This window comes from Mastigoproctus giganteus, chromosome 4 (assembly GCF_048544385.1).
Source record: "Mastigoproctus giganteus isolate SK-2022 chromosome 4, ASM4854438v1, whole genome shotgun sequence".
Classification (NCBI taxonomy): Eukaryota; Metazoa; Arthropoda; class Arachnida; order Uropygi; family Thelyphonidae; genus Mastigoproctus; species Mastigoproctus giganteus.
Window position 1 is genome coordinate 117,971,371 of NC_143578.1, and position 23,791 is coordinate 117,995,161.

Sequence of the window (23,791 nt, forward strand, 5' to 3'; positions counted from 1 at the left end):
AAAGAAAGGGATAAACCACACTGGCTCACTTCAGATGAGTGGCATAACTTATGATAATAAGAATGAAAGAACACCAGTCACTCATTCATAAGTGATTCATAAGATTATAAGAAATAGGACACCAGTCACTCATTCATCTGGATGGATGTGTTTCTGATTTTCCCAGTGTCTGATTTACATTTAGCTTCAACAATTTCTCTCCCACACTTTCATCTCAGTTATCACAAAATTATTTGGCTCACATTTATAACTTTTTATACTTTTGTGATTCCAATTCCTAAAAATTTCTTCATGCATGAATGTAAATGTAAAATATTTATTTAGTTTGTCAGCAATCTGAAAAGAATTATCATAAGTTATGCCACTCATCTGAAGTGAGCCAATGTGGTTTATCCCTTTTCTTTCTAGTGTCAACATACCACTTTTCTTTGTATTCTTAGCCTTTTCATAATCTACCTTACATCACTTAATCCCATTAGTAACTTGATTGTATACAAGTCTTTTCTAACAAGTCTGTTCTAATCTGTGTCCCCTGATAATTTATAATCAACCCATGCATTTCTCTTCTCTGCAACTAATCTCATCAGTTCACATTACATTCATTTCACATTACATCCATCTTATGGTTTGCCAACTGTTTTTAGTAATTGGTTATCCAGTTTTCTCTCTGATCGCTCACTGAGGGTGATGATAGATGGCTCTCTGTCTTCTAACTTCTCCACTAATGCCGGTGTCCACAAGGTTCAGTTCTTTCCCCCACTCTTTTCCTCTTGTATATCAATGACCTTCTTCCATTGACTGGAAATCCTATCCTTAGTTTTGCCGATGATAGCACATTGCATTCAACTTTCCATTTTGAGAAACCTTGTCCAGCTTCAATCAGCTTCAAGTTCTCAAAAATCTGCTGCCAATTCCTTAAATGCCGATCTTCAGGTAATTCTCCAGTGGGGCAAAGACAACTTAGTTGATTTCAACCCTTCTAAAACTCAATCTTGTCTTATATCTCGCAAAAAGGATTCTTCTGCTCCTATGCTTATCTTTAGTGACACTCCGATTTCTAGGCAAAATGATATATCTCTTTTGGGGCTTACCCTGACTTCTAATCTCTCTTGGCACAAGCACATTACAAATATTGCTTCCTCTGCATCTAAAAAACTTGGTTTTCTCTTTCGCTCTCGGCGTTACTTTTCTCCCAAACAGCTGCTCACTCTGTATAAATCGCAAATCCGCCCTGCCATGGAATATTGTTCCCACATCTGGGGTGGTGCCCCCAAAACCTCTCTCAGGCTTCTTGATTCCATTCAGAAGAGGGCAGTTAGGTTAATTAATGATTCATCTCTAACAGAGTCTCTCCACTCGCTTTCTCATAGACGCACTGTTTCTGCTGCATGCCTCTTCTACAGATACTTCCATGGGCACTGTTCTTCTGAATTGGCTTCTATAATTCCCGTTCTCTCTTTCAAAACAGTCCGAACACGTGCCGCCACCAGTCAACATCCATTTACTGTCCAACTTCAAACCCACAGAACTAACTTTTCATCTTCCTCATTTATTCATTCAACTGCTGTTTTCTGGAACAACCTTCCTTCATACGTATTTCCTGAAAATTACAATCTAAAAAAGTTCAAGTCCAATATCAACAAATATCTTCTTTCGTCTTCTCAACCTTCAACCCAAGCACGGTACTAAGTACTATAGGTTATAATACCTCTCGTGTTTGTGGTTCTCATAAAAAAAAAAATAAATAAATAAAATTTAGGTCTAAACCCTGAACATCTCTTAGTTGGTATAAAAAGCGTAATAGCTTCTATGATTACATCCCCGAATGCTTCCTATTCAAAATTTGAAGTTGATAAACATCAGTAGGTGGATCTACTGAAAAGAATATAAAAGCTTCCTAAGACCACTTTAGTTACCACTAAGAAAGCAAGTCCCTTCCCTTTACCCTTGACAGTAGTTGAACCTTTAAGTAAATCCTACATCAGTATAATATGATCATTGCTGCCTGTTGTTTCCTTTATTTAGAGATTCTTAATGCACGAAGATTCAACTATAGATAATCAGATCAAGAGTATTGCCTCTACATGCCTCAATTTAATATCTGATGCCAATCCAGAAAACAGCCCTTCAATACATACAGACGGGCTCTACTGTGTGAGTGAGGAGCACACAAGCTAAAGTCAATATCTGAAAAGTTACAATTCCCCATTATAAGACATTTTGATTTAATAGCCTATTTTATCTGTCTGTGTAGTTCAGACAGATAAAACAGGATTCATTATAGTCATTACATTTCGCTTGTAACAAACCTCTATTCTCATTTTTGCTTTCCCAGTGTACACATTTTGTCACACCATGTTGACCTAACATTACACCAGTCACTCATTCATCTGGATGGATTTGTAAGATTCTATATAATATCGGTGTTTAAATACACCATAGATAACTCTTAATAAACTACAAAGTAGTTGTTGTAGGCATCATTTGCTCTTTCTCATATTGTGCTCTGCCTTCACGACGAGTTGCCATGATATTGCACTACTTCGAATAAGTAACTCTTCACTAATAGAGAAGGCTATTGTTACTTATTCTCAGTTGAGTACCACCACCCAGACAGCACTGTTTCACGGCTATTGGCCGATCATCAGTGGGTGGGCAGGTACCCTGGTAATGCAGACATGACGACCCAGTTGTGAAGTTAATCACACAATATGAGAGATGCCAAGAGGTGTAGATGTCAATATTTAAAATAAATAAATGCACAAGGCATAATACTTTAAGAGTTTGGTATCTATATAATATCGGTGTTTAAATACACCATAGATAACTCTTAATAAACTACAAAGTAGTTGTTGTAGGCATCATTTGCTCTTTCTCATATTGTGCTCTGCCTTCACGACGAGTTGCCATGATATTGAACTACTTCGAATAAGTAACTCTTCACTAATAGAGAAGGCTATTGTTACTTATTCTCAGTTGAGTACCACCACCCAGATTCTATGCACTTCTTAACTAAAAAGTGTAGTGCTGCCTGCCGGCACTTTTTGGTTAAGAAAGAAAGCAGGAGCAAATAACCAAGAAATAACAGAACAAAGCCATATTCACAAGAGAGCTGCCATTTGCACCTGGGCTAAAGCATTAGCATAGGCATTTGATGCAAAAAAGCAAGGTTATGCAACATCAGCCAAAAACAAAAAAAAAAACACTTCCACTTCACCCCTCTGTTCGTTCAAAATATCTGTCCAGCTGAGCTTTAAACTTATTTAGGCTATCAACTTCCACGACAAGGGATGGAAGTCTGTTCCCTTGTTGTGGAACCACCCGCTGGCTAAAGGTAAATTTCTGCACGTCTATCCTACATCTGTCTTTCCTCAATTTGAATTTATGCCCTCTCAGGTGATTATTCTGAGCAAGAGGAAGAATCCCATCAGCATTGAGCATGCTCAAACCATTCAAGGCTTTATACACCTTTAACAGATCACCTCGCTGGTGCCTAGTCTCCAGACACTGTAATTTGCCAAACTTAAGCCTTTCTTCATAAGAGCACCCCTTTGTTCCATTCACTAATCTTGTTGCCCTTCTCTGTACTCGTTCCAGCAGCTCTACATCCTTCTTGAAATGAGGCCTCCAGACCTGTATACAGTACTCTAGGTGTGGCCTGACCATTGCCTTATACAAGGGAATAATCACCTCCTTATCCCTGCTAGAAAGATTCCTATATATCATTGACAATACACCATGAGCTACTCTTGCAGCCCATCTGCACTGCTCAGAGAACTTCATATTTGCCTGCACAACCACCCCCAGGTCCCTTTCATTCTCTACCACTGTCAGTGTAGTACCACAGAGTTGATACGTTGCTCTGGGGTTGCTGTTTCCCATGTGTAGTACTTTACATTTGTCAATGTTAAACTTCATTTGCCACCTCTCAGCTCATCTGCTCAACCTTTCCAGATCCTGTTGCAGCAGAATAGTGTCAATAGTGTCCTTGACAACCCTGCCTACTTTTGTATCGTCTGCAAACTTCGACATTAAGCTTGATATACCCTCATCAATATCATTTATGAATACAGAAAACAATAATGGACCCAACACCGAACCCTGAGGGACTCCACTAATAACATTAGTCCACGACGAGCAGTGTCCATTGATTACCACTCTCTGTCTTCTCCCCCTCAGCCACCCCTTTATCCACAGCAGCAATTTGCCTCCAATGCCACACTGCTCCAATTTGTGCAGCAGTCTTCCATGTGCAACAGTATCAAAAGCCTTTCTAAGATCCAAGTATACAATATCAAAGTTATTCCCTGCATCCAGTTCCTTTGTGACTGCATCATAGTATCCAATCAAATTGGTCAGGCAACACTTCCCCTTAACAAAACCATGCTGTGTCCGAGCTATAGCTGAAGTCTTGTCTAAATGATCCTGCAGTGCTTCTTTAACTAGTGCCTCCATTAATTTTCCTGGAACAGAAGTTAAACTCACAGGTCTATAATTACTTGTGTCAGCCTTTGATCCTCCTTTGTGAATTGGGGTGACATTTGCACATCTCCAGTCTGTGGGTACCTCCCCTGAATCCAAGGAAGCTCTAATAATTATGGCTAAGGGTTTGCTTACTTCCTTTGTCGCCTCCTTTAATATAACTGGATAGATTCCATCCACCCCAGGTGCCTTTCTTGTGTTTATCTTCTACAATTTCTCCTCCACTTTACTCTCAGTTATTACAAGATTCTCTAGCTTACTGCTAGAGTTTGGCTAATTTGACTGAGGCATTTTTAGCTCAAATTTATATTCAAAATACCACATTAAACTAAGACACAAGGTATGACTGTTAAATAATGAAACTATTGCAATAAAATAAATATAATGAAATATTTCATACCTTACAAGTTATCCCAAAATTGCCTTGGGTTTGCACATACTGTTCCATACATTTCTGGAAGTTTCATCTGTAAGTCCTTTTAACACTTTAGTCATTTGTTTCAGTGGATTGAAAATGGGTTCCCTTTAGTACACTTTTCAGTTTAGGGGAGAGAAAAAAGTCACATGGTCACAAGTCATGAGAAGAGTGCATGTTCACACATAGGAATTTTTGTTTTTTGCCAAAAACTGGCAAACAGAGAGCTCACTGTGCGCTGGAGCATCCAACCATCCTTCCATAATTCAGGTCTCTTCCTTCGAACGTTTTCACACAATTTTCTCAGAACTTCAATGTAATATGTTTGATTGACAGTCTGGTTTGGTGGGACATATTCAGCCATAATAATTGCTTTAATATCAAAGAAAACAAGCAGCATGGTTTAGTGTTCATGTTTGATTTTGACAATCTTGCTTTTTTGGTCTGGGGGACTGTGTTTAATTTCCACTGCATTGACTGTCTTTTTGTTTCTGGGTTATACAGAATCAGCCAACTTTCATTGCAAGTAATTACAGTATTCAGACAGTCTGGATCTTCAATTTTTTTTAAAACATCTGCACAAACTTGGAGTCTTTTCATTCTCTGATCTTCATTCAAAAATTTTGGCACCATCTTGGCAGACACTTTTCTCATGCCTAAATTTTCAATTAAAATTTGTTTAACTGTTTTCTTTGTCCATACTGAGTTTTGATGCAATCGTTCTAATGCTTAAGCAATACCATATCTACAGATGCTATTCAGGTGTTGTCTGGCAAATTGCCTGCTGACCTGTTGGTCATTTGCGATGGACTTATGTATTGCCTCAGACGAGACATCCTTTCGGAGATGTTAGGTGTTCAGTCCTGCCCGGAAGGTGGGGAGCTAGCATGACAATAGATTGCAGCAGAGCAGGGAAAAATTTATGATGAGCTTGTAAATATATGGCAAAATTGTTGGAACAGCTCTGAGAAAGGCAGAGAAACGTTTTTATTCCTACCCTTCATCTCTACTGTGAAATAGAGGATTAGACCCTGATTGCAATTCAGTTTGTATGCTTGTTTCCTGCTGATGGGGCACAGCCTAATGTCAAGCTAAATCAATTCAGCTTGGTCCCTTCTGGCTTTTGTTTTTGCGGGGAGATGGAGACTGGCATTCACGTCATGCTTCACTGTTCATATTATGCCGAAGTGCAAAGTGAACTTGAGAGAGGGATCTGTACCTTGATAGAGACAATTTACCAGTTTTATTTTTAAATCATCATAATTTTAATCTTTTTTATTGTTATGTACGAAATGTTTTTAACAGAAGATTTTGGTGACTGGACCAAGTAGAGCATGGTTTTTATATGTTGAGATCACTCAAACAAATTTTTAAAAAGAATTCAACAAATTATTAATTGAAATTAATATTTTAAATATCATTTAAGGCCTTATGGAAATTTTAAATTTTTTAATTGTTTTTAGTGCATATAGGCTCATTGCCCTAGAGGCACAATAAATAATATATGAAATAAATAAAATAATAATACTTAAAAAATGTTTACTTCTAATCAATATCATTCCCCAGTCACCCAGTTTTCATGAATACTGGATGGCTTGGTCATTCATTATCTTCCACATCTTGGAAATTTCTTTGGCTGGTGCAGCATAAGTCTCAGGCTTCCTTGCACCATATGGCTAATAATAATAATAATAACATTCTATCTTTCTACTAAAAATCTTTTATGCCATACAAACATGCGAGCTCTTGACATGGTATCATCACCATAAAATTGATGTAACAATTCATAACTTTCACAGTTGGTGTTTTCTTTAGGTTTGTTAAAAATTTGAGGTTGATTTGTGATATGATTGTTTTGTGTTTGTTATATTGCTGGCAAACAGCAAAAGCACAAGGTAATGAAAAACTGTCTCTGCAAAGGAAATGAATGTGTTGGAACATGACTTAGTTGACAACCAGGGAAAGGTACATGGTCAACCGCTGTCTTTGTTTCACTTGATCTGATTTTGATTTTACTGGCACAAAAATTACTATGGTTATACTGTGCCAGGAAAAAATTAAAATTCAAAAGAAGATAAGAGATTCTGGTAATGTTAAAAAGGCTACCTCATCAAATTATTATCAGTAAAAGTATATTAATGGCTTGTAAAAACTCTAAAACTGCTGACACATGGTCGCTGCCTCTTAAAATCTGACTGAATGTATAAAGGCTCAATTAGATGAGTAAAAGTGGTGAAATATACATTGCAAATAAATGTAAACTTAACACTATCGATTAAAATGTGCCTTATAGATAAAATGGTGTCACAAGACTCGCACATAGGAGGGTCATCTGCCCTCAGCAGAAACAAATTATTGCGTCCCATGCAGAGTCGAGCAAGAACAACTTCCTCGCTATGATTCCTGTGCAGACTAGACTGCCATGTTTCAATTACAGGCTTTATCTGGTATAATTTATTTGTCCTCTCTCTCTCTCTCTTTCTCTCTGTCTCTCTGCCATTGGAAGAATATCTTGTGTATTTTTTGCCTTTAGTCTGTATAGGGGACTGACAGGAAAATACTATTAGCAGGAGTTGCTGATTTGGCTGCAGTGTCAGCCAATTCATTTCTCCTTATCCCAATGTGACTAGGAATCCAGCAGAAGCAAATATTAAACTGGTGTTCATAAAGAGAATGTATCTTCTGTTGAACCCAACAGAGAACTGGATGGGAGTTGTGTCTCAAAGATAATAATTATACTCAAAGAATTGGAATATATTATCGACCTTTGGTATTTACAAGCTCTTATGTGATCCAAGGCCAACTCTATAGCATACTACAGAAACACTCATTACTTTGTGAATTTCTTTACCTTCTGTGATACTGGAAATTTAAGAAATAATGCACTCTACTTGAAAAGATTTGTGCTAACTCAGAATTCAGGAACACACTTTTTCAGTGGAAACTTGTCATGCAGTAATAGACAATAATGCACTTCCTCAATGAATAAAAGAAAATAATCTTTTCTCGTTTTAGACTCTCTGCAACCTTGGCAATAAATAGAACTGCATATGAATAATTGAGACTTATCCTTCTAATTTAGTCTCCTTTAGTAATCAAGATCGAAAATGGCAGAAGTTTTTACAGCTGTTCTAAAAAATCCATGCATCATACTCTTCAATGTATTGGGGAGTAATAATCTTAGTAAATGGATATAAGGAATGTTTGAGTGAAAAACTGTTTGGGTTTTCAAATTGGAAAACAGTGAAATGGAACAAGCAAACTGTTGCTTCATTTAAGGAAGGATCATGAACAGATTTTCTGCACATGAAACAATAAGCTGTGTTTAATTATCAACCAAACTTGGACTATTTAGGATTGCTTGCAGCAAAAGTCAGTGATTCAGTCCTTTTTTTGAGGAGCCATTAATTCCTCTCCCCCTGCCGGCCAACCTTCAAGCTTATTTTGGACACAATCAGTAAAGCTTACTAGTGAATGTTTGTTGTATTTTTTAGTTCAGTAACATTGAAAAGTGCTTAAATAGGTTTTCCCATTACTTCTAACAATTCTTAAAATACTTTATAACACTGGCACTTCTTTTCAGAATTGAGAGCATTTCCACAGATTCAACAGAAACAGAAAATTTGAATTCAGTTTTTTTTTTGTTTGCCTGGTTGAATGCTCTCTCTCACACCCAGCATCGATCACTGTACATTAATTCTTTCTATCATAATAGCATCTGGTCGATTCTCACATTAAAACTGACAGAATGGTATTACAAGATATCTAAATTTTTATCTTCAAAGGTACTGAGAAGTATTGGGAACTTTGTGCGCAGGTGCTTTTTTTTTTTTTTTTTTTGTAAAATCAACATTTAGTTTGGTTCAGAATACACTTTGACGTTCATCAGTGCCAATTTATTATATTTAAGTTATATAATATTTTACCTTAATGCTTCTAAGAACTGAGTTTGACAACTCACTATATACAAATTCTTTTTTTTTTTTTTTTTTTTTTTTAAATAATGAAAACTCCAACAGAAGAGGTATTAGAAATTATAGTACAGTAAACCCTCAATTTAATGGACCCCAATATAACACATTTCGGACTTAACGGACCGGACAAATAATAATACAATAATCAACATTTAGTTTGGTTCAAAATACACTTTAATGTACATATTAATCCCAACTATATTATTTTTTTTTAGGTTATACAAAACTCAAGTGTTATTATTAATTAAAAATTAATAATAATTACCTATTTCCATTATTGTTTTGATAAATACCTACTTTTATTTTTATAATCAAATTCAGGCAATTATAGTCGGGAAATTGTTTTTTATTCTTTCTGAAAATGTGTTCAAATAGCTGTTTTCCCAGATTACAGATAAGAGCAGGCAGTGACTTGCAAGCTGTACATGACTTGGGACACTAAACTTCAGGTCTACCGCCTCGCTTTGTTTCGGCCTCAGTCTGCCTCAAGCTATCATGCGGTCAGGTGGTATATAGAGTGTTTCTGTGATTTCTGAATTGTGACTTTATTTATTAAATAATTTTGAAATCCTTACAATTTAAAATGGCATCAAGTGATAGAGGAGTTAAAAGAAAGCATGTGAACTTAAATGTGGCATAGAAATTAGAGCTAATGGAGAAATTAGAACAAGGCATCTCAGTAGCACATGTCTGTGAAATTTATGGCGTAAAAAAACAAACTGTTTCTGATATCTGTAAATCAAAAGCAAATTGCAACATTTGATATTTAAAACAGAATATTACATATTATTTATTATAATTTAATAATTTTATATTGTGCAATACTCTATATTGTATTAAAGTTTTTTTTACATTAAAAACAATAAAAAATCCCCCCCCCCCCCCAGGTTAAATTCGATTTAATGGATTTAGGCATTAATGGACACCCCTTCTCCCCTATTAGTCTGTTAAATCGAGGTTTTACTGTATTTATTATCATTCATGGATTGAAGGTAGAGAAGATGAAAGAAGATAATTTAACATCAGCCTTAAATTTCTGTAAATTGTCATTTTCAGGAGATAGAGATTTTTAAAGAAAATGGAAGATGAAGAAACAAATGAGGAAGAAGAAGAATTGGCCCTGTGAGTTCAAAGTTAAACAGTAAATGGATGCTGACTGGTTGCGGCACATGTTTGGAAGAGAGAGAGAGAGAGAGAGAGAGAGAGAGAGAGAGAGAGAGAGAGAGAGAGAGAGAGAGAGAGAGAGAGAGAGAGAGAGCAGGAATTAAAGAAGCAAATTCAGAAAAACAGTACCCATGTAGTTGTCTGAAGAAAAGGCACGAAGCAGAAATAAAATGTCTCTGGCAACTTGTCTGCACTGCTCAGAAAACATATCTGACTGCACAATTATCTAAAGGTCTTTTTAATTCTTTACCACCCTGAGTGTAGTACCACACAGTTTGTATGTTTCACTGGGGTTACTGCTACCCACATGCAGTACTTTGCATTTGTCAATGTTACACTTCAGTTGTCACTTCTCAGCCCACTTGCCCAACTTTCTTAGATCATGTTGCAGTAGAATACTGTCATTAACAACACTGCCAACCTTTGTATCATCTGCAAACTTGGACATTAAGCCTGATATAATTTCATGAATATCACTGACAATATTACAAAAAAAATATACGTCGACAAATATACAATGGCCCTAACAGTGAACCCTGGGGGGGGCTACACTAATAATATTAGTCCACAAAGAATAGTGTCCACTGATTACAACTCAACCATCCTTTTATCAATAGCAGCAACTTGCCCTTAATACAATGCTGCTCCAATTTGTACAGTTGTCTTTAGGGTGAAACAGTATCAAAAGCTTTCCCGAAATCCAAGTATATGATATCAAAATTAATTCTTTGCATCCAGTTCCTTTGTGGTCACATTGAAGTATGCAATCAAATTGATCAGACAAGTCTTCCCCTCAACAAGAGCATGCTGTGTCTGAACTACAACTGCAGTCTTGTCTAGATGATGCTGCAATGTTTCCTTAACCAGTGACTCCATTATTTTCCCCAGAACAGATAAACAAACAGGACTGTAATTACTGTGTCCATCTTTGTGAATTGGGGATACATTTGCAGATCTCCAGTCTGTGGGGACCTCTGCTGAGTCCAAGGATGCTCTCATAATTATGGTTAAGTGTATGCTTACCTCCTTTGCCGCCTCCTTTAATATAAATGGATAGATCCCATCCACCCCCAGGTGCCTTTCTTATGTTTCACTTCAACAATTTCTCCACCACTTTGCTCTCAGTTATTACAAAATCATCCACCAGCATGGGTTTGTTAACGGGAAGCTTCTGTCATCCACTTCCCTACAGAATTCCTCATGGGTGAATGTAGATCCAAAATACTCATTCAGTTTGTCAGCTATCTGAGCACTATCAACAGTCGCACTATCAATATCAAGTGGATCAATCTGATTCATCCTCTTCCCTCCTAGTTTATACAGGGTTGTTAAAATTAAAGTATCCCTATGTAGAGGGCTCTGGAGTGAGTTCTAAGGCTTATACTGAAGAGAAATTTGAACAGGTACAATAAAGATTGCGCTCGCCATTTATTGAAAAAAAAAAAAAAATCTATATAGTTACTAATTTTGTCACTGTGGCGCTGTGACACTAACCATCTTAGTTACGATTATGCAAATAATGTAAGTTATTGCCACAGCGCCACTACTCAGCTCTATTGTGGATAAAAGCAAAGTAGTCTCTTCAAAATCATACAGTAGATGTTTGCCTGCACTACAACAGCAATGTCAACAACGTTGCAGGAAAAGGCACTATTAACGAAGCTGTACTATCAGAACAGCAACAATGCAGCTGCGGCTATTAGAGAATTCCGGAGTTAGAAGAACATAAGGTGTGGACCTATGACTCTTTGTGCTGTCCGCAAAATGATTGTGAAATTTGAACCGACAGAAATTCTTGGTGTTCAACCAGGTAGAAGTCGAAGACGAGTGGACTCCTCTCGTGCTAAAGATGTGGCTATGGCTGTCGTGGATTTGTCAAGTCAATCTCCATGTGGTATCGCAAGTGTACCAGCTGTTCCTCGTGAAGTGGACATGCATATTCTACTGTAAGGCTAGTAATGCGTCAGGCATAATCGGTACTATCCTTACAAGATGCACATGCTACAGCAGCTAAAGCATGGTGATGCAGATATTCGTTTCACATATGCACTTCAGATTCTAGCGCGAATGACAGTGGATATCACTTGGCCATGGAACATCCTTTGGAGTGATGAAGCCCACTTCTACTTAAATGGACAAGTGAATACGTACAACTGTTGCATTTGGGCAACAATTAATCCATAATTGAAGCCTTCCAATTATGGATTAATTCCGTATTAAAGACTATGCTACAACATTGCAAATCATCTTTTCCACAGGTACAACTGCCTTCAGGAATAAACTTCAATTCTTTCACTTTAAAACAGCAATTGGCTGACCTATAGAAACACTTTTTTATCACCCCCTGTTGATAAAGCTGCCTGCAATTACACTATTATCTGCAAAACCTTTTATTTCCATACATTAACTGCAGAATTAAATTGCAGTACCACCTACAAGTTCATCACCAACAATAGCAGCATCAAGCAGTTGGTTCCAAATACCTGTCCAGCTCAGCCTTAAATTATTTAGGCTATCAACTTCCACAACAAAGGATGGAAGTCTGTTCCACCAACCAACTACCCGCTGACTAAAGGCAAACTTCTGCACATCTATCCTACACGTCTTTCCTCAATTTGAATTTATGCCCTGTCAGGTGATTATTCTGAGCAAGAGGAAGAATCCCATCAGCACTGAGCATGCTCAAACCATTCAAGGCTTTATACATCTCAATCAGATCACCTTGCAGGTTCCTAGTCTCCAAACACTGTAATTTGCGAAACTTAAGCCTTTCTTCGTAAAAGCACCCCTTTGTTCCATTCACTAATCTTGCTGCCCTTCTCTGTACTCGTTCCAAGAGCTCTACATCCTTCTTGAAATGAAGCTTCCAGATCTGTATACAGTACTCAAGGTGTGGCCTGACCATTACCTTATACAAGGGAATAATCACCTCCTTATCCCTGCTAGAAAAATTCCTGTATATCATTGACAAGACACCATGAGCTACTCTTGCAGACCGTCTGTACTGCACAGAAAACTTCATATCTGCCTGCACAATTATCCCCCCCAAGTCCTTTTCGTTCTCTACCACCGTCAGTGTAGTATCACAGAGTTGATACGTTACTCTGGAGTTACTGGTTCCCATATGTAGTACTTTACATTTGTCAATGTTAAACTTCATTTGCCACCTCTCAGCCCATCTGCTCAACCTTTCCACATCCTGTTGCAGCAGCATAGCGTCAGTAGTGTCCTTAACAACCCTGCCAACCTTTGTATCGTCTGCAAACCTGGACATTAATCTTGATATACCATCATCAATATCATTTATAAATACAGAAAACAATAATGGACCCAACACTGAACCCTGAGGGAATCCACTAATAACATTAGTCCATGATGAGCAGTGTCCACTGATTTCCACTCTCTATCTACTCCCACTCAACTATCCCTTTATCCATAGCAGCAATTTGCCTCCAATGCCTACATTGCTCCAATTTGTTCAGAAGTCTTCCATGTACAACAGTATCAAAAGCCTTTCTAAGATCCAAATATATGATATCAAAGTTATTCCCAGTTCCTTTGTGACACTCATCATAGTATCCAATCAAACTGGTCAGGCAAGACTTTCCCTTAACAAAACCATGCTGTGTCCAAGCTATAACTGAAGTCTTGTCTAGATGATCCTGCAGTGCTTCTTTAACCAGTGCTTCCATTAATGTCCCTGGAGCAGAAGTTAAACTAACAGGTCTATAATTACTTGTGTCACCCTTTGATCCTCCTTTGTGAATATCACATTTGCACATCTCCAGTCCATGGGTACCTCCCCTGAGTCCAATGACGCCCTCATAATTATAAACATCCATTTAGACCTCAATCCTCGAACAATATTTCTTAGTTGGTACGTAAAGCCTAGTAGCTTCCAAGATTAATTCTTTGAATGCTTCCCATTTTGATTTTGCTGTTGGTAACATTATCAGTTGGTCCCACTGTATAGAATTTAAATACTGTCTCAGACCACCGTAGTCGCCTTTACAAAAGAAAAAACCATTCCCTTTACCCCCCGATGGTAGTTACCTCTTTGAGTAAATCCCACTTCAGCACACTGTGATCACTGCCACCTAGTGGTTCCTTTATCTGCAGATTCTTAATGCATGAAGAATCACTACTGATAATCAGATCAAGAATATTACTCCCTCTAATTGTGTCCCGAACACGCTGATGTAGAAAACAATCATCCAATAAATCGACAAAAGCCTTGCTAGTTTGTGAGTGACCAACCCAGAAATTCCAGTCAATATCTGGGAAATTAAAATCCCCCATTATAAGACTCTGATTTACTGCCCACTCTATTTCCCTGCACAGTTTCTTATTATACTCATCAGAGTCATTAGGCCTATAACACACTCCTACTCTCAATTTTGATCTCCCAATGCTTATGTCACACCAAAGTGACTCAACACTGCACTGTCCAGTGATGTTGACTGGTTTCACTTCCTTGGATTTTGTGTTTCTTAACTAATAGCATAATCCCTCCTCCCTTCCTATTCTGTCTATCCTTCCTGTACTCCCCAAATTCCAGTTCTGCATTCCTTATATCTGTGTGACACCACATCTCTGATATCCCAAAAATATCTTCCTTTGATATTTTGAGCAATACCTCAAATTCATCAAATTTATTTACCAAACGCCTATCATTGGTGTATAAGCAGGTATAGATGCACCTGTTCCTATTCTTAGCTATCCTAACACACACACAACCCATGTGTTTACTTCTACCGCAATAACTCCCAGCAGTCTGAAATATCCTGCATCTTGTTTTCCAGGCTTCTGCTCATTCCAATAGAAGCAGTGCAAGAATCGCTTTCACCTCTGCCAGTGGCTACTGTTAATCTATTAGTCCTTGTATCCCCCCAAGCTAGCAGTTTTCCGACCCACCTAACACTGCCTCGATAGCATCAGCAATTGATTGCTTTCAGCAAGAAACTCAATATCAGCTTTAGCAATTACAAATTTCCCTATATTTATTTTATTCACAAGTTCCATAAAAACCCCATAGGCTTCAGGTTCATCACTTCCAGCAAATACAGTTATGCCCGTAAACCCAGAAAAACACTAGAATGGTTACTAAACGTATTATGGACATCCTTCCCGATAGCAGAATTATTAATAACAATCTGCCGGTCTTAAATGCTCTAAAAACAAATAACATCACTCATGTGCAAACATTTGACTTCAACAGTCTATTTGCCAGTATAAACCAAGCTAACTTAAAATCCGTGCTAAATATAATTTTCAACAACTACTTAGATATTATTGGTTGTAAGTCTGTCTTATGGAACAACCTAGTTAATCTCTGCGTTTCCAACAATTACATTTTTGACGGTAAATCTATCAACCATGGGTAGCCCTGCTAGCTGCGTCTTAGCTAACCTATACCTCTACTGGGCGAAGACAGCCCTACCTTCAGACATACAGCTATATAGATACATTGATGACTTGATCATTTTCAACTACCGAACCTTTAAACAGGATTTTGCTGGTTTTTACCCGGCAGAACTAACCCTGGATAAAACAAATAATAATGACCTTCCAGCCAACTATCTAGACATAAAAATCGACAGCCCCCATACTACTATCAACATATACAACAAAACAGAAATTTTTAGCTTCAACGTAGTCAAGTCTTACCCATTGGCATTCTAACATTTCTAGAAAAGTTCATGCAAACATAATTCTTTCCCAATATATAAGAATTGCTACAATAAGCAATAGTATCAGCCTATTTTCAGGCAACATTAATATACTCTACAATAAATTACTACGTAATAAATTCCTGGCTGCTTTCCTCTGCCACCACTTCACAAAAGCATTTAACATTATTAAATTTAAAAATATTACAAATTACGACCCAGTTCTAAACATCATGTCAGTAGACTAACCTCCTTTACTTTCTGGCTTGTACATATTGTATAGTTTCATACCCCCTTGACTCTGTCGTGTCTCACAGTGTGGAAAGCTCGCGCGCACACGGATTGTCTATTTACGGGGGTATTTTGTTTCTCATCTTTTCATAGTTTTTATGTATTCTTATTTTTTTTTTATCTCATTCTTTATCTTATTTTGATTTCTTTAACATTGCCACTATTGACTTAAACACAAGAGGTAATTGTCCAGTCATCCATCCAGGGGCCATCTGTGGTATGGGCTTGCAACCCCAGACTGCACAAGCACTACTTTATTCACCTCCATTTCAATTACTTTCAGCCATTCTTTTTATTACATTTTATTTCTCGTGAGCAATTAGGCTGGCCGAAAGCAATATCGAGATGCTATTCCTCTACTATCATTACTTGTTTATTCTATTACAAAGTTAGGTGTGTTTTCCACACTACTTTGTTAGTTTTTGTTTCTCCCTCTGCTGGCTTTTTGCCTCATCTGTTTAATTGCTCACTCCCCATTCACACAGGTACAGCGCTGGATTACTATTTTAAGCCTCCCCCACACTACATGGGGGTACTTCAACTAACATACATATATACCGCAAGTGAACACTTAGCTCTCCTTCAATCACCATTGACAACGACGTCTTCCAGTCGATACAGATAGTAAGTTCTCTTGATTTTGCCCCATTTCTTAGATATATTTTTGAGTTTAAATTTTATGCTTTTCTTTCCATGTTTTTATTTATCATTATTATTTTTTTATTTTATTTTATAGTTTATTTATTATTTTATTCTTCCTTCTGGTCTCTGTCGGATCAGCTATGATGTATACCGTTTATGTGTACATCATAACAGAAACAGAGATCTGGACTCTTGTTGTGACTTCTACGATTTTTGCTGCCGACCCTTTTGAAGAAGTAGTTAAAGTTGTAGGACCCACAGCTTTCAGTAATTATAATTATTATGCCCTTATTAATTGCATTTTATATTTATTTCAGGTAAATTGATTTATTACTTACAGGTTTTCCCTATTCTTCCATGGCTACTACACCTTATAGCTCAACTCCCCTACCATATGCACAAATATGCTGATTTTTACCTTTTTTGTCTATCTATATATATATATATATATCTCAGATTTATAAATCACAGTAAAGTTCACTGCAAAGTTCATATGCATTATGCAGTTCATCCATTAACCTGTTATGTTTTTAACACACAATCTTTGTACTACTCTGTTGTAATTATGATCAACATGGAAGGTGGCCTTTATGCTTTAACCTGTAACTCCCCGACTTACGTAATACTTGACATATGCAAATTCTATTTTACCTAAGTTTTTTCCGGCTAGTGCAAACTGAAAAAAAATTATGGAAACATATTTTGAATCTGTAGGAATAAATGGAGGTATCGTGAAAATATCATAATGTGAACCCAATAACACTTTTTTTTTTTTTTTTTATAATTTGTTTCAAGAGCTTGGAAGTTGAAATTTTCACTATATAACTAAGCTATTTATCTCTCTAAAAGGTCATATTTATAACGGAAATTACACTATACTTTCATCATTATCATATGTTCCATTATAAGAATTAATTTTGAATGTCTTTGTGATGTTTTTCTAAAACACATTTCTGGAGGTCACTACCCTACAACAATAAAAACAATTTTCACTTTTAAGTTTTTGGGCTTTCTGTAAGTGCAATCTATTATAAATGGGTAGTAAAATCGATCTTATTGTATTTTGATAATCCCGATAACTGGAATTCTGTGGGTTTTTATGTTACGGTATTATGGTGAAATGAGTTCCCCTTCGTTGAAATCCTAAATCATATAAAAAACAAATTTTCAGAATCTTCTCTTCATTCCTATTTACTTATTACAATGGTGAAGGGAAAGGGACCAATGGAAAGTGCAAGTGCTGGCAGTTATAATAAACGAAACAAAATTGATTTAGAAATTAAGATGATTAAGAAGTATGAATCAGGACAAAGTTTGTCATCTATTACATGGAATTAGGTCTCGCTGCTTCAGCAGTGAATACTATTTTAAGGGACAGTACTTGTATAAACGAACATATTAAAGGTTCAATGCACTTAAGATCAACAGTGTTCAGGTGCTAAATTGAAGATGGACAAGCTATTAATAATATGGATGGAAAATCAGATTCAGAAGCAAGTGCCCCTGAGAACCAAGTCCAATGGCCATTCAAGCAAAAGCAAGAAGTATTTATGAAGATATTAAGGATAAGTATGGCAAACCCCAAGCCAAGTTCGTGGCAAGCAACGGATGGTTTAATAGGTTAAAGCATCGCGCTGGTTTCCAAAACATTAAAGTACGCGGTGAAGTCACCAGTGCTCATTCTGCAGCTGCAGAGAACTTTTGTGATGTGTTGGAAAAAATTATTGATCAAGGTGGCTATTCAGCACAGTAAACTTTTTACGTTGACAAGACTGCTCTGTATTGGGAAAAAAATGCTGGATCGAACGTACATTGCCAAAGAAGAAAAGGCAATGCCAGGTTTCAAGGCTTCAAAAGAAGGGCCAAGCTCTTGCTTGTAGCTAATGCAGCGGGAGATTACAGATTATAATACCACTGCTTGTGTACCATTCTAGAAATCCTCGTGCATTTAAGGGCATCCATAAAGCCACCCTACCCTTGCATTTCCAATCGAACCAGAGAGCATGGATAGCAATATCTCTCTTTGAGGATTGGTTTAAATGCTGCTTCATTGCTGAGGTTGGTTGAAAAATATTGTAAAGACAATGACGTTCCTCTTAAGATTTTGCTTCTATTAGATAATACTTCTGGATATCCTATGCATCTAGATTATTGCAATTCGAACGTGAGAGTCATATTTCTACCACCAAACAAGACTTCACTCATCCAACCTATGGATCAGGGTGTTATTTCGAATTTAAAAGCATACTATTAGCACACAACATTTGCTCAGATATTGTCTGCAATAGATGGTGAGAAAAAGTTTACGTTAAGAGACTTTTGGAAATCTTACAATATTTACCACAGCATCTTACACATTAATAAGGCCTGGGCAGAAATTACTAAAAGTTGTTTAAATGGCGTATGGAAGAAAATATGCCCATAGCATGTAAAAGGCTTCGAAGGGTTTGAAAAAATGAAATACATGAAGAGGTTACAGATAAGATTGTAAATGTTGCAGAACTACTTCAGTTGGAGGTTGTTGGCAAAGATGTGGAGGAGTTAATAGAGGAAGAAGAGAAGGAATCATCTAACTAAGAGGGCGCTGACTCTATTTAAAAGTTACAGCTGACAGTTACAGGCTCCGCAAAAACGATAAGTGTTTGCCTTTTATTTACATGATTGTTGTTTTATATTGTACTTAATACGTAGTCATATAGTTATAGTTACGCTGGTTATTTTTTATTTTAATTTAGATAAAGAGTTTTTGTGGATTTTACTTACGATAGGTAAAACCGTTATTTTTGTTCGATTTTTGTAGCCATTGTTTTTGTATATAGGGAATTCAAAGTTTTTGTAGGGAATTCAAATTTTTTAATTGAGGTAGCTCTAACGCATAATTATATAGTAATACGCTTCACTGTTTCTATTTCATAGTTTCTATTCAAATACTACTGACATTTAATTTATTGATTTTATTAATTTAAACTACCATGCCCCGAACTAGAGCAGCAAAGCAACGGGCACAAAGTGGCAGGAGTGTTGCGACTCGGGGGAGAACTGAGGGGGGCGATTCTCCAACGCGTCACAGCCTAAAAAAATGTGCAACTTGTGAAATGTTTGCCGAACTCTCTGGAACGGAACATGATATTGCCATGGGGGATGTCTTTGTGTGTGCGCGATGTAAGGAGTGTAAGGAAATCAGGCGACAACTCAGCGTTGTTATGGGCCTATATGAGAGTTTGAAGGACAGGGTGGATGCCCTTGAAGGAAATAAATTGAGGGGCCCATCAAGCTCTCAGCTGCCCACATCAACGCCAGAGCTTGCACTTGGTCATCACGCAACACAGCGGCAACCCCCAAGGCAGAATGCGCTGGTCCCACAGGAACTATTAGTTGTTGGTGACTCTATTGTCAGGGAAACGGGGAACATGCTATGTAAAAAGGATAGGTGGAACAGGACCAGGGTATGTCTGCCAGGGGCAAAGGTTGATGACGTAGAGCGGATATCATCTTTCAAGGGCACAAAAGGTGATATAGTTGTACACGTTGGCACTAATGATATTAAGAGTAGAAGACCGCAGAATTACTCAACAAGTACAGGTCACTGTTGAAAAAAAGCCGAGAATTAGGGTTGAATTTGAAAGTGTCTGCAATTCTGCCCAGACACGATAGGAGGGAGTATATGATGAGAGCCTTGTCGATCAATTCGGCCCTGGAAAGATTGTGCAGGGCTCAAGGGGTAGAATTTTTTTCAGCCTGGACTGTACTTGTTAACAGGAGAGATTGCTTCTACAGGGATGGGATACACTTAAATAGAAAGGGTGCAAGAATATTTGCTGATGCTATCGAGGCAGTGTTAGGTGGGTCGGAAAACTGCTAGTTTGGGGGGATACAAAGACTAATAGTTTAACAGTAACCGCAGGCAGAGGTGAAGGTGATTCTTGCACAACTTCTATTAGAATAAGAAGCGACCTGGAGCGAGGGGTGTTGGGGGTTTCAGGGACGGATGGCAGTCATCCTGGAATAGTTGGGTATATGGGATGTGTTAGGGTAACACGGAATAGGCATAGGAGCATGTATGCTTGCATGTATACCAATGCTAGAAGTATAGTAAATAAATTTGATGAATTTGAAGTGTTGGTCAAGACATCAAAGGCGGATATTGTTGGGATAGCAGAGACGTGGTGTCACAAAGATATAAGGAATGCAGAACTGGAATTTGGGGAGTACAATGTGTACAGAAAGGATAGACAGGACAGAAAGGGAGGAGGTGTTATGCTGTTAATTAAGAAAAACATAAAATCAAAAGAAGTGCATCCAGTTGATATAGATGGACAGTGCACTGTTGAGTCAGTTTGGTGTGACATAAGCACTGCAAAAGCAAAAATAAGAGTAGGAGTGTGTTATAGGCCTAATGACTCGAATGAGTACAATGAACAATTGTACAGAGAAATAGAGTGGGCCAGTAAATCAGAATGTCTTATAATGGGGGATTTTAACTTCCCAGATATTGACTGGAACTTGTGGGTTGGTCACTCACACACTAGTCAGACTTTTGTGGATTTATTGGATGATTGTTTTCTGCAGCAGCATGTTCGAGAGGCAACCAGAGAAAGTAATACTCTTGATCTGGTTATCAGCAGTGATCATTCGTGTATTAAGAATTTGCAGATAAAGGAACCACTAGGTGGTAGTGATCACAGTGTGCTGAAGTGGGATTTACTCAAAGAGGTAACTACCGTCAGGGGTAAAGGAAAGGGTTTTTGCTTCCGTAAAGGGGAGTACAGTGGTCTCAGACAGTTTTTAAATTCTGTACAGTGGGATCGACTGACAATGTTACAAACAGTAAATTCTAAGTGGGAAGCATTCAAGGAATTAATCGTGGAAGCTACTGGACTTTTCATACCGATGAAGAAATATTGTTCAAGGTTTAGGCCTAAATGGTTATCAAATGAACTAATGAGACTCGTGACAGAGAAGAAAAATGCATGGGATGCATATAAATTATCAGGCGACGCAGAAGCCTGTAGCAGATATAAGCTAGTCTGTAATCAGGTCACAAAGGAGGTTCGGCAGGCAAAGGCGGATTACGAGAAATCTTTGGCAAAAGATGCTAAGAAAAACAGCAAGGATTTCTTTACTTATATAAACTCTAAAAGGAAGGGGCTGAATATGATTGGTCCACTTGACATCGATGGTTCGACTGTTGATGATCCTGCTCAGATAGCAAACAAACTGAATGAGTATTTTGCATCTACATTCACACGTGAGGAATCATTACAGTTTGAAAATGGAAGAAGGTTATCAAATTGTAGCAGTGTGCTTAATGATTTTGTAATAACTGAGAGAAAGTGGAGGAGAAATTGTTGAAGTTAAACATAAGAAAGGCACCTGGGGCGGATGGGATCTATCCAGTTATATTAAAGGAGGCGGCAAAGCAACTAAGCAAACCCTTAGCCATAATTATGAGAGCATCCTTGGATTCAGGGGAGGTTCCCACGGACTGGAGATGTGCAAATGTATCCCCAATTCACAAAGGAGGTTCGAAGGGTGACACGAATAATTACAGACCAGTTAGTTTAACTTCTGTTCCGGGTAAAATAATGGAGTCACTGGTTAAAGATGCATTGCAGGATCATCTAGACAAGACTGCAGCAATAATTCAGACACAGCATGGGTTTGTTAAGGGAAAGTCTTGTCTGACAAATTTGATTGGTTATTATGATGTGGTTACAAAGGAACTGGATGCAAAAAATAATTTTGATATCATATACTTGGATTTCAGGAAAGCTTTTGACACTGTTGCGCATGGAAGACTACTGTACAAATTGGAGCAGAATGGTATTAAGGGTAAGTTGCTACAATGGATAAAAGGATGGTTAAGTGGGAGAAGACAGAGGGTGGTAATCAATGGGTGCTGCTCTTCGTGGACTAATGTTATTAGTGGAGTCCCACAGGGTTCGGTGTTGGGTCCACTGTTATTTTGTATATTTATCAATGATATTGATGAAGGTATATCAGGCTTAATGTCGAAGTTTGCAGATGACACGAAGGTTGGCAGGGTTGTTAATGACAGTAATGGCAGTGTGCTACTGCAACAGGATCTAGATAATTTGGGCAGATGGGCTAAGAAGTGGCAACTGAAGTTTAACCTTGACAAATGCAAAGTACTGCATATGGGTAGAAGTATCCCCAGAGAAACGTACCAACTGTGTGGTACTACACTTAAGGTGGTAGAAAATGAAAAAGACCTGGGAGTAATTGTGCAGTCAGATATGAAGTTTTCTGAGCAATGTAGACAGGCTGCTAGGGCAGGTCATGGGGTTTTGTCAATGATATATAGGAATTTTGCTAGCAGGGAAAAGGAGCTGATTGTCCATCTGTATAAGGCAATGGTCAGGCCACGCCTTGAGTACTGCGTACAGGTCTGGAGGCCTCATTTTAGGAAGGATGTAGATTTGCTTGAGCGTGTACAGAGAAGAGCAACACGATTGGTGAGGGGAATGAAGGGATCCTCTTACCAAGAGAGGCTTAAGTTCTGCAAATTGCAGTGGCTGGAGACTAGGCACCTGCACGGTGATCTGATTGAGGTCTATAAGGCCTTGAATGGGTTGAGCACGCTGAATTCTGATGGGATCCTCCCACTTGTTCAGAATACGAACCTACGGGGACATAAGTTCAAATTAAGAAAGGATAGATGTAGAATAGATGTGCGGAAATTTGCCTTTAGCCAGCGGGTGGTTAATTGGTGGAACAAACTTCCATCTGTCGTTGTGGAAGTTGATAGGTTAAATAAATTTAAGGAGGAACTGGACAGGCAATTGGAGGGTATGGTGTGATTTTTTTTTTTTTTTTTGGCTGATGCTGCATAAGCTCCTACACTTGCTTTCTTGCATCAAGTGCCACTACTACTACTACTACTACTACTACTACTACTAACAAAGAACTTATTGACTTGCAGGCAGCGATAGTGAAAGAAGAAAATGTTGATGAAGCCCAAGGTGAACCAAATAAGGAGCTGAGACACTTCATCACCAGAGAGATGGCAATGGTGAGGTTTGAGAAGATGGATCCCGAAAGTGAACTATTCTTAAAAGTTAACAGAGGGGTGAATGATATGCTTGCTTGCTACAAAGAAATCAACAATGAAAAGAAAAAAGCCACCGTCCAAT

The 23,791-nt window shown here is 37.9% G+C and overlaps 1 protein-coding gene across 1 annotated transcript in view; it reads right to left on the reverse strand.

Annotated features, from left to right (window-relative positions):
• The window catches only part of LOC150087017 (lysine-specific demethylase 4A-like), a 694,533-nt gene that overhangs the window by 283,024 nt on the left and 387,718 nt on the right, over positions 1–23,791 (reverse strand). The window lies entirely within an intron of this gene.